This window comes from Gigantopelta aegis, chromosome 3, assembly GCF_016097555.1.
Source record: "Gigantopelta aegis isolate Gae_Host chromosome 3, Gae_host_genome, whole genome shotgun sequence".
NCBI classification, from domain to species: Eukaryota; Metazoa; Mollusca; class Gastropoda; order Neomphalida; family Peltospiridae; genus Gigantopelta; species Gigantopelta aegis.
Window position 1 is genome coordinate 45,920,698 of NC_054701.1, and position 11,646 is coordinate 45,932,343.

Here is an 11,646-nt window from a genome sequence, read left to right on the forward strand (position 1 = left end):
TGTAAGAAACCCAAACTGGATTTTGTCTTCAAATAATGTCGTACGTACGACAAAATAGTTTTTAGGAAATAAAATGAAATTTAACCTAGTACAAATATTAGAACAGTCAGAAACACGGTTAATATACAGCCACTAATATTTTATGCAGTAAAATATATTTGATATGTAATTATAATCGTTAAAAAGTCTCTGTTAGTCGATAACATCTTTAAAATTGCAGCAAACTCACGAATGTCCCTTTAATCAAACTAAGGACCAAAATCCCTTTTAAAAAGATTACTTGTTATTTGGTTTGGAAAATATCTTTTTATAAAAATACACCAGTTCTTGCCATTTTGTTTGTGTCTGTAGTAAAACATCTAGAAAGAAAGTTACTGTTATATAGTTTGTCCAAGTGTGTCCCGTCTTATATTATAAATATGTTTTCCTACTTTATAGTATATTTTATTCATGTGTGATTGTATGAGGATCTCATTTGTTCTAGTCACTGCTAGGGGTGCGCAATATCATAAAACTGTGTTATGCAATATATATAGAGTGAACATTTTTGTCATCAAGTCCAAGTATATTGGTTCATGTTGAGTAATCTCCACAATTTATCTGGCGTTTCTTCCTTAGCTGGAAATTAAAAGAAAACAAAATGGTGGTTGCATTTATAAGCGTCACCAAGAATTTTTGACAAAGTTATTCGAGCGTCGCGGTGTTTCGACCCTTCCGAGTTCGACTCAACGAGATTCTGATATATATATATATATATATTTCCTTCAAAACAATGAACAAAGAATTGCCAAAAAAAGAGAAGACATTGTCGAAAGGGGGTTCGTTAGCCACCTTACACTGCTTATTATAATTAGACAAATTAAAGCAAACAACGACAGTTGTGAATCAATGATTGTCAATTCAGTGTTAATGATGTATTTGTTTGTTGCAACAATAAAAATTAAAATACACAATGTATTATCATAATAATGAAACCCATTACGTATTACCCAATTACAATATCGACCCCTAGTTCTTTCTCACTGTGCATTACTAATGTCAAGAAATAAATTTTTTCTTGTTCCCGCGTTACATGTACTTTCTCGCAAAATATCATTTTGTATTAAGATGCCCCACACAAATAAAGCTGTTATCTCCCCAACAACCCACCAAACCCAACACAAATCCCAATCCCTCCCCCCCCTCCAAATACAACACCCCAGCAATAAAGACAAAAACACCAAACACCCCACAAAAACATTAAAAATCACTTTAAACCCCCCAAAACAACCCAACAACAAACACATATACTGTTTCCATAAAAAAGCTATTTTGTCTATTTTATAAAAACACCTGCTATTCCAATATTAAATGTACGTTGTTCCCATCTGAAGCTAGTTTTTTTTCCAAGCAAAGTTGTCTCAATAATGATAATTACAACAAAAAAAAGAAGAAGAAAAAAAAAGAATGATGATGTTTCACAAGAAACCTGGGCCTCGTTCCATGAAGCGACCTTAGCCCTAAGATCAACTTAAGAGCATAGGGTAGCTATGCGCTTGAGGTAATCTTAGGGCTAAGATCGCTTCGTGGAACGGGGTCCTGTTTCATAAATGTTGGATCATGTACAGCGCGGAATGGAGACCAACAAGTAAGTTCATTTTAAAACACCTCTATGTCTACACACCAATTGTATTTAGCATATACTTACGTTAATCACACTGGTTTGTATAGAAACACAACCGTAACTTTCCTGTGGGAACAAATTAATATATCATGTGAACAACATAGCCTTTTCTGTAACAACATGAGATACATAATTATGGGAACACTTCATATACAAATAACATGTTCGGCTCCAATGCAAATGTTTTTAATTCTATCAATAATACACAGATTCGAGAGCTAACTAAACATTCACGAATGGATATCAAATGGTCAGTTTGTTTTTACGGCTACTCAGCATCAATGCATCGCCATTAAATGTTTCAGATTTTAAAATAATTACTTGACCAAACGTATAAGAAATGGGTGGTGGTGGGTTGCACCAAAATCTGCCCCTGAGAATGTAGAATACCCCAAAGAAGGTAAGACTAGTGTCTAAATAGGAGAGTAGTCTAAAAATACACTAATACATGTACTATACTGAACTTCGTACGGTTAATGGTAAGGCTTAGTTCCTTGTGAAAAGGACACAGTTCGTTAATTTTTTATTTTATTTTCTGTCAGGTCAATACAGAGATTATTTGACCTCACGTCGAGGTTGAGATATATTATCTGCCAAAATACTTTTTATATGCCGAATGTACGTATGCCATTTTTATTGCATTGCATTTAGTAGTATGTTATAACTGGTGTATGTAAGTGGAATCGAAGTATTTAAATAAAATGAGTAGAATAAATGGAAATGTTTGTGTTCTGCATACTAATTTTATCAATTTGAACAATGTATTAAGCACTAATTATGTTTATTAATCTGAAAACTATTTTGCGAAGGGATATGTTTGTTTAAGAGCAAAAGTATACTTTGCCCCTGTATGGAAATCTTAATATTAAAAAAAATAACTGAAGAACAAAAGAGAAAAACTCTTCCAGGATTTTATATACTAATACAATAAGACCTTGTAAAACCGGACCTTCTGTAAAGGAACTCGCGGTTCCTTTTTAACTATCAGAACACAACAGACATATCAAAATTGAAAAGGTAATGTTTATTTTGTTTAACGACACAACTGGACCACATCGATTAATCATCAGCTATTGGATGTCAAACATTTGTGAAATTTTTTACATATAGTCTACATTTTTTTTGTTAGAAGCATGGGATCTTTTATATATGCACAATTCCACAGACAGGATAGCACATACCACGGCCGTTGATATGGGCCCACCGACTGGGATCGATCCTAGACCGACCGCGCATCAGTCGAACGCTAGATACCACTGGGCTACGTTCAGCCTCCATCTCTAAATTGAATACCCTTACAACTGGACTTTTTACTTGATCCCAAGGGTGTCTTGTTTAGGGGATGGGGGGGGGGGGGGGGGGGGGGGTTAACTGCATATTTAGAACTATGGTTTGGGATGTACCACGACATGGAACCTCATACGTGTCTTCGTCAGCAGTATTTTAATGAAACCTTCTAACAAAAGTTTTCAAATACGTGATACACGTTGAAGTTTATTATTTAAGCCCTGAACTATAAGGGTTAGGTAACGTTTGTTTAGTAATATCATTCCTGTCCTTTAAACTATGTTGAGCCATTCGAAGCCAACAGATCAGTGTTTTCAACTGACAAACGGACTTTTATGGAAATTACAGCCATCTATGACGTATCATAATATACGCACGGGCGTAGAAGGGGGGGGGGGGGCAAGGGGGCATGTCAACCCCCACTTTGTGGCAGCAGCGATGGTTTTCTATATATTTATACATGTATTTTTAGATATATATGTGCGTTCGACCCCCCCCCCCCCCCCCACACACACACACTTTGTGGCACCTTCCTACGTACGTGATACGTATTATTTGAATTTGAATAATAAGTACCGCCCATCCCTACCGATATTCTGCATATTAAATATTCTTCTACTAAACCATTAAAATTTTTAACTACATGACGTTTCACATAAGTAGACATTTTTCAAGAAGAAGAAGAAGAAAAAAAATGAAAAAAAACAGACGCGCCGTTGGGCTATAGCTGTTGGTGTCAAGAATTTATCTACAACGACAAAATCTCCGTTTGCGTTGATCAATCTTACGTGTATTAATTGCGACCGAATGACGGCCTCGGTGTCACGCGGTGTACTATTTTCTAGTCGGTTATTCTTTTTTCGCTATTTTAGCGAAATCCAACCTCTGGTGGCCAGGTACGCGCTGGCTCCGGTGTCACCTCGACGTCGTCGCTGATGCCGCAGTTTGACTGAAATGTTTTACAAATCTGTTAAAAGTGACAAAGAATTTCTTCAAATTCCACGCGAGAACCACGAACATTATGTTTTTTGTTGTCAGTGCAGTTGGCAATCGTGTCAGGTTTTTAAGCAATGATGAATGGCCCATCAGCCGATCTGACATTAGCATTTCGGTTTAACACGTTAACTAAGCAATCTGTAGACATCGGCTGTTTCATAATCATATTTAATGTACCTTGACAGACGTCGTCAAAAGTGCAATCTCGAGTATATTTGTGATATGATGTGTGTGTTATACAGTTAGATGTGGCTGATCTATTCTAAATGCGCATATATATATATATGTGTGTGGTTGATCTATTCTAAATGCGCATATATATATATATATATATATATATATATATATATATATATATATATATATATGCGCATTTAGAATACCGTAGATCAACCACATCTAACTGTGAAGCGCCATTCTTCGATTTTTATTGACTCCTATATCTAAATTAAGTCGGGGCGGAACGTAACCCAGTGGTAAAGTCGTCTAGGGTCGATACCCGTCGGTGGTCCCAATTGGCTACGTCTCGTTCCAGCCAGTGCACCACGACAGGAATATCAAAAGGTTGTTGCCACTAAAATCAGGAGGACAGTTGTGTTAATTAACTAGTAAGACATTTTCCCCGTTATAGCTGAAACTAGCAACTTAATATTATTTCAAGGTGAATGGGTATAGTATTTATATCCATGGTGTATACGTGTGTGTTTGTTTTTTTAAATCGTTGTAACTTTGACAGCTGAATAAAACACGTGTTTATTAAAACTATAGCTGTATTTGTGTCATGCATTAGTCGACGATGTTACACGCTAGAGATGTCATAGTGCAGCTTCAACAACTATTGCTACTTTAATAACTTTGTTTTCGTTAAAGAAGAGGGCAATTAAGGCATTTGGCCTGGTATGCATATTCAACGATATATAATGCACATTATTGCTTAATATCAACACGTATAATCGTATAGTTAATTAATAAAACGGTTAAATGTGACGACTATTATATATAACGGGAGCATATCGATTAACTAATTAATCATCGGCTACTGGATATTAAACGTTTGATAATTCTGACCCGCAGTCTTCAGATGAAACCCGCTACATTAGCAGCTTTTATAAGGATCTGTTATATGTATTTTCCAAATAGTGTGAGGGAACAGTTACTGACACATAGCTAAAGTTGAAATGCTTGGGGCGAATTGACGTGCCGGGCGAAACGATACGTTGGAAGTGGTCAAACTGGGGACCAACTGACTTGAGGCGAACTGGTTTTGAGGCGAAATGTCTGGTATTTGTAAACGTTTTTTTCCCCGTTCCAGCCAGAGATGTACATATATGTCAAAGATCGTTATGCAAAGGATTTTAAAAATTATTTTTAATTTAAATTATTATTATTATTATGTTTTTTTTATTTATTTTTTATAAAAGATCACTTTCTTCTGTTCGGTAAAAATATCCTTTTGGCGGGTTTCTTCTTTGGCGATCTAAACCAAGTATCGCAACAATAATACATAACTATTGAAACTATAACTATAATAAATAAGTAAATATTTGTTTCTTTCTTTAAGAAATTCAGGGATTTGGGACTTTAACTCAATCGGTAGAGTGCTCGCCTGAGGTTCCTTGGGGTGTAAGATCGAAACCCCTCTACAACTTTTCCACTGTCCCAACCAGCGCTCCACGACTGATATATCAACGGCCATGGTATGTGATGCGGGAAAGTACATGTAAAAAATCCCTTGCTGCTAATGAAAAAAAAATGGAAGAAGGAAGTGTTTTATTTAACGACGCACTCAACACATTTTATTTACGGCTATATGGCGTCAGACATATGGTTAAGGAGCACACAGATACTGAGAGAGGAAACCCGCTGTCGCCACTTCATTGGCTACTCTTTTTCGATTAGCAGCAAGGGATCTTTTATATTCACCATCCCACAGACAGGATAGCACATACCACGGCCTTTGTTACATCCAGTTGTGGAGCACAGACTGGAACGAGAAACAGCCCAATGGGTCCACTGACAGGGATCGATCCTAGACCTACCGCGCATCACGCGAACGCTTTACCACTGGGCTACGTCCCGCCCCAGAAAAAAAAAATGGTGTCTGTTTCCTCTGAAAACTACGTGTCAGAATTACCAAATCTTTGTCATTAATTAATGAATCAGTGTACATAAGTGGTGTTGGTAAAAACCAAACCTTTTTAAAAAATAACAAGAAAGACATTATATTTTTTTTTTTTTACGCATAATGAAGGGTGTCTTTTAGCGAGTTATTAAGTACACATTTTTGATGCAGGGCGTCCACGGTTTTTCGGTGACAAGTAACCTGACAAGTGGCCGTGAATACAAACAGCTGTCCTCGATAACACACACTTTACATGTAGCTTTCAGATTGTAAACATTTAATCACACCTCCAGTGAGCCGCAGATAAACACTTTAAGATGTTTGTAGAAAAAAAACAACCCGGACGGGTATAAAGTCTGTCAAAGCATCCTTTGGACTCTGTCTGGTGCGAAGATACGAGCTTGATTATGTTCATGGAGTTGTCGTTAAGATTTATGAAGTAGTTAAATTGTGTTAAACATGACACAATAACTCAAGTGAATGTTTAAGGACACCCCAGCGCGCCTGCACACACACACACACACACACACACACACACATGGATGCACGCACATGGATGCACGCACATGGATGCACGCATGCACGCACACACAAACGAAACAAAACAACCCCCCCCCCCCCAAAAAAAAAAAAAAAAAAAAAAAAAAAAACCCAACCCATCCCAACCAACAAACAAACCCAACAATATCGTGCATGTAACCACACCAGACGTGTATTCTTCCTTTGGATTCAGTGGTGTGCCGAGATGGGCCTTGATTCTGTTTTGTCATTCAGATGAACGCTATACATGTAACTTAAATTATGAAAATGGCGGCTGTCTTGAATTATTTATTTAATATTTTATATGTTTGTATAATGCTGATAAGTTGTAAAAACTTAAAGTAATAAAGAATATGAATCTGGAGTGGCTTAGGTTACCCATGTAGCTTAAATACAGGTATGCCGAATTTAATGCGTGTGTCATCAAATGCATTATTCATTGCAAAGTGCTATTAGTGGCTCTACTATCAACCCTAGAATTAATCACGAGGTAGGGGTGAGTGTGTTGGGAGTCAGTGGCGGATCTAGAAAATCCATTTGGGGGGGGGGGGCAATGACATGAGGCGGAATGTCAATGGACCTTTGGGGGAGGTTTGGAGGGGATCGTAAAAAAAAGTTAAAATTAATATATAATAAAATTATAACTGTCGCAAAATTTAGGGGGGGTCCGGGCCACTGACCCCCCCCCACCCTAGATTCGCCTCTGGGAGTGGCAGTGGGAGTAGGATACGTTTGTCGACTGTTTTATATACAAGAGAAAATGCCTAACTTCGTTCGACACATAAAAGAACGTGTTCGCTGTCCACAAATAGTTTACTAATGGTGCCGATTGTCTACTTTTTGCCATGACAACTTGTTTTTGTTTGTATATAATAATACATATAGAAAATAAAATAATAATGGTAATATTAACAATTAATTTTAAAAGTTATGGTACCTCGGCTGTTTTGACAAGAAAATTAACTAAAATAATATTTAGTTTTTGTTTGGGTTTCTTCAAGCAATTTTCATTCTTGAGTCCAAAGTGGGATGGGGGGTGGGGTGGGGGTGGGGGGGGGGGGGGGTGTAATTATTTTATAATGCAATGCAATGTAATGCAAGTTAATTTAGTTTTAATTTGTTTTCAAATAATACAGAATAGAAAACGTATTAAGAAAAAAACGGTATTGACTCCGGAAAGTTGTCAACCATTGCTAGTTTGTTTCCCTACGAAAAATTATTGTGATATGGCACAATAATTGTACCATATTGTGTTTCCGTGAGTATTTTATACTATTGCCACTGTCAAATCAAGAAACCACACAACTTGAAAACACTGCAGGCATATTTACAAATTACAATACACATACTCCCCCACCATCACCACAACCACCAAGAAGCCATAGGAGGAAATACAGAATTTTATTCTATTCATAAAGTGGAAATCCTGAATGTATTACTAACAATGTGAAATCAAAGAAATGTACGATACCGACTTCCCCCTCATAGATCCGTCTTTTGGGTGGTACCCGATTCACGATACCGGAAGGTGGAGTCAAAAAGTCACCTTCTGACATTGTTTTGAACGGTGCGCCAGGAGAGGGGGTGGAGAAGACACTCCGACCCCGTGACATTGTACTGTTTCGCGCACTTGAGAGCGCTATTTGCGACTATTGTTGGCGTGTGCGCGATATGATTTCGCCAATTATCTCCCATCTTCCAAAACAACCTGCCAGCTCAAAATGGCAACCGCCACTCGACTACGTCTCCACGGGGGTGTGCTATTCAAGAGCACTCCAAATTACCTCAAAACTTATGGCGAAAATGCGACGAAGAGCAAGGCCTATTATTTGTGGAAAACGGCTATTTAGACAAAGCTTCATGAGAGTGTTTATCAAATACACGTTTCGTTTGACTGACCTTCAAATTAAATGTGGAAGAAGGGGGGGAGGGGGAAAAGCTGATGAGTAAGAATCAATGATGAAAACAGCAGGGATAACAGATAAAGGTTATTTTTGTGTTTAATGATTTTTGTTGGAAACGTGACCCGTATTGAACTGGCACAGCGTGTAGACAAAAAACGCGGGAAGCTTAATATCTGCTTTGTTTAAATTTTCACCATTTTGTATAGCGCACACCAATGTGTTTTCTTGACAAAGGATATAGCACTACAATCGAAAAAGAAAACCAAATCAAAGATGTGTTTTATTTGTATTACAAGAACACCTGCTACTGTTGCTGTTGCTACTACTATCACTACTTATACCACCACCACGATTTCTACCACTATCATTTTAGTACGGTGACAAATAACTTGAAAATAATGGATGAATGAATTTTTATTTTTACACCACAGCACAAAGTAAAATTTGGCCTCTCAGAAAGATATTATGCAACGAATAAAAGTCGATACAAACCTGTTTAGTGTTTAAAAGTGTTTAAATCTTTCAGTAGTTGTACTTATTATTTTAAGTTATATAATTAAAATTAGTTTTCTTTAAAAATTATAAAATGCATGACAGAAAGAATAACGATGCCCAACAATGACTGTCAAAATTACACCAACAAACAATAAACGACATAAAATAGCAATTATCTGAACCACAACTCCTCAAGGAAATTCCAAGCCACTCCCACCCCAAAAACATATCCCAAAAGCAAAAACAAAAAACCCCAAAACCTTCACCCATAAAACCCCCCCAAAAAACACACCCAAAAAACAACAACAACAATAACAACACGCGTTTTGCTCCACCTTAAACAAGAAACAACAAACAAACAATGCAAACAAATAAAAATGAAAAGAAAACATTATCTTTAAATATAAAGCATTATTTTTTAAACTCCCAACAAAACAACAAAAAACATTGCCTTGAAATATAAAGCATTAATATAACTTAAATAATGTTTTGAAAAATTAATTTATTTTGTTAGGCCGTGAAAACACTATTTATACGTACGAAATTATTATAGACAAAAATAGATACTGAGCTATCACATTTAACATTACGATGCGCAGAAATGCAGTGTTATAGAGATATTCATATTCTAAGCAAGAAAATATAAATAAATTGTAATTTTAATGATCTAAAAATATTTTATGCGCAGAAAACCTTTTTAAAATGGCTACAAACTCATTTCCAGTTCCTTTAATCACTGGGGCGAAGCTAAAGAGGCCAATTTTTATATACTTGGTATAACCATTAGGCGTTCGTTTTCTGTTACCAAGTGCTTTAATCTGTCGTCTTAATATATTTAAAATAAACACAATAAAATGGTGGGAAAGAGATCCTCTAATAAAGAAGGCCTTTGTGTGGCTATCGCATCCATACAGCAATAATACGTCGGTCAGAGTTTGACACCTACATTAGACACGTGTTTCTACTTAAACGGATACCAGGATTAACGAAGTGAAAGAAGATACAGTCTTATCCTCCCACTTCTACCACACTCGAAGATTCAAGGGACTGTCCTGAGTTTGCGACTGTTGTCAACTGTCAAGGGAATTAACGTGCACATTCAGAGCAAGCTGTTGTAGCGCACGCCTGTCCTGGGCAGGGTCCTCCGTCCAGGACAGGAAAGGAGTGGGGTGGGTTGGAGGGGGGGGGGGGGGGGGGCGCCTGCACTGGCAGGTGCAAGGGAGCACCAGCAGTCCGACCGGGGCCGGTAACAGGCGGGGGTGGTATGGTGCTATAGAATTAGGAATATCCCGTAGGATTAAGCCAAAGAGAATGGGTGCGCATTTTGATGAAGGAAGTTATGCGCATTTTTGAACGGTCAGCCAAGAGATAAAGATAGGGAGCTACGTATAGTTTTGGAAGTTAGTAAGCCGAGAGTAGCTCGTTAATTAGACCTAGCTGATGTTGATATGTCTCCATAAGTTGCCCATAAGGGCCCTTAAAAGGGCCTGATCTATTCAGATCGTGGCATGACAGCCAAAGGGGAGACTCAATGCACTTGTGAGCGATTATATAGTCCGTTTGGCGTCAAAACGGAACCGATGAATATAATGAACAAAGTTAAAATTCACAAGAAAACATATTATTAAGTTTTAAATGTCAACTCAAATGTATTTTTTTAAAAGAAAAAAAAGTCCGTGTAAATAAACAAACGTTTCTTTACAAATTACCACCAAATTACATAGGTTAAATAGTGTTAAATAAAGGTAGGACGGCGATTGATAGAACAGCCAAGGTTAAAAGCACCCGCAGAACAACGAAAATCCAATGTTTGACGCTAAATACATATTTAACCGGAACATTACTGAAAGTGGGTGCTGTCGGCTTTCTTCCTGTAGTGGTTACTTTGTGATATATGTGTTATCGGCGAACTGGAAAATGACCAAGTTAGCATCAAACATTGGATTTTTGGGGGTATTAAAGCAAAAATCTTTGCCTACCGTGTGATAGGTGGCCATTCCGTGTTTTCGTGCGATCATAACCGTCCAAATGTCCGTCTAGCTCTCGAACGGCAGAGTACTCGGGCTAACCTTCCACATAATTCTGTACGTACAAAAATAATATATACTACGAAGTAAAATTAACAATGACTGTTAACACACAAGTGCAAACACATTAGATATACAGACACTGGTATTCTAAGGGGCCGTCCATAATTTTCAACATTTTCACGAGCGTACAAATCGTACGCGGGGGGGGGGGGGGGGGGGGGGGGGGGAATCAGGGTGTTAAGGGGCCAGCGTACACTTTTTTTGAAAATGAAAAATGTCGATCAACATTTTTCATTTGGGATGTACACTTTTAGGAGGGGGGGGGGGGGGGTAGTCAAAAGCGTACGGTTTGTACGCTCGTGAAAATGTTGAAAATTATGGACACTGTATTTAATATATATATAATTTTAGTTGCCAAAAATGTCGGAAATATCTTACGTTTTCAGGACAGTGCCTTTAGACTTTAGGTGTGTTGGACTTTACTATACTCTTACTATATTGTAATTTGTACTTAACCGTAAGTTTTCAATACCATCTGCAGCTATAACCTAAATTAGCATTAGCTATAAACCAGTCGCAGAAAAAAAGTTTGTTTTGTTTAACGACACC

At 37.5% G+C, this 11,646-nt stretch overlaps 1 long non-coding RNA gene across 1 annotated transcript in view; it reads right to left on the minus strand.

Moving 5' to 3' along the window:
* LOC121368120 overlaps positions 1–11,161 on the minus strand; it is a 63,376-nt gene extending 52,215 nt beyond the window's left edge. The window contains exons 1-2 of the long non-coding RNA XR_005957477.1: positions 10,987–11,161; positions 1,688–1,729 (exon numbers count right to left, since the gene is read on the minus strand). This is a non-coding gene — a long non-coding RNA (uncharacterized LOC121368120). The remainder of the gene's footprint in view (positions 1–1,687; positions 1,730–10,986) is intronic.
* Between the last annotated feature and the right edge of the window lie 485 nt (positions 11,162–11,646).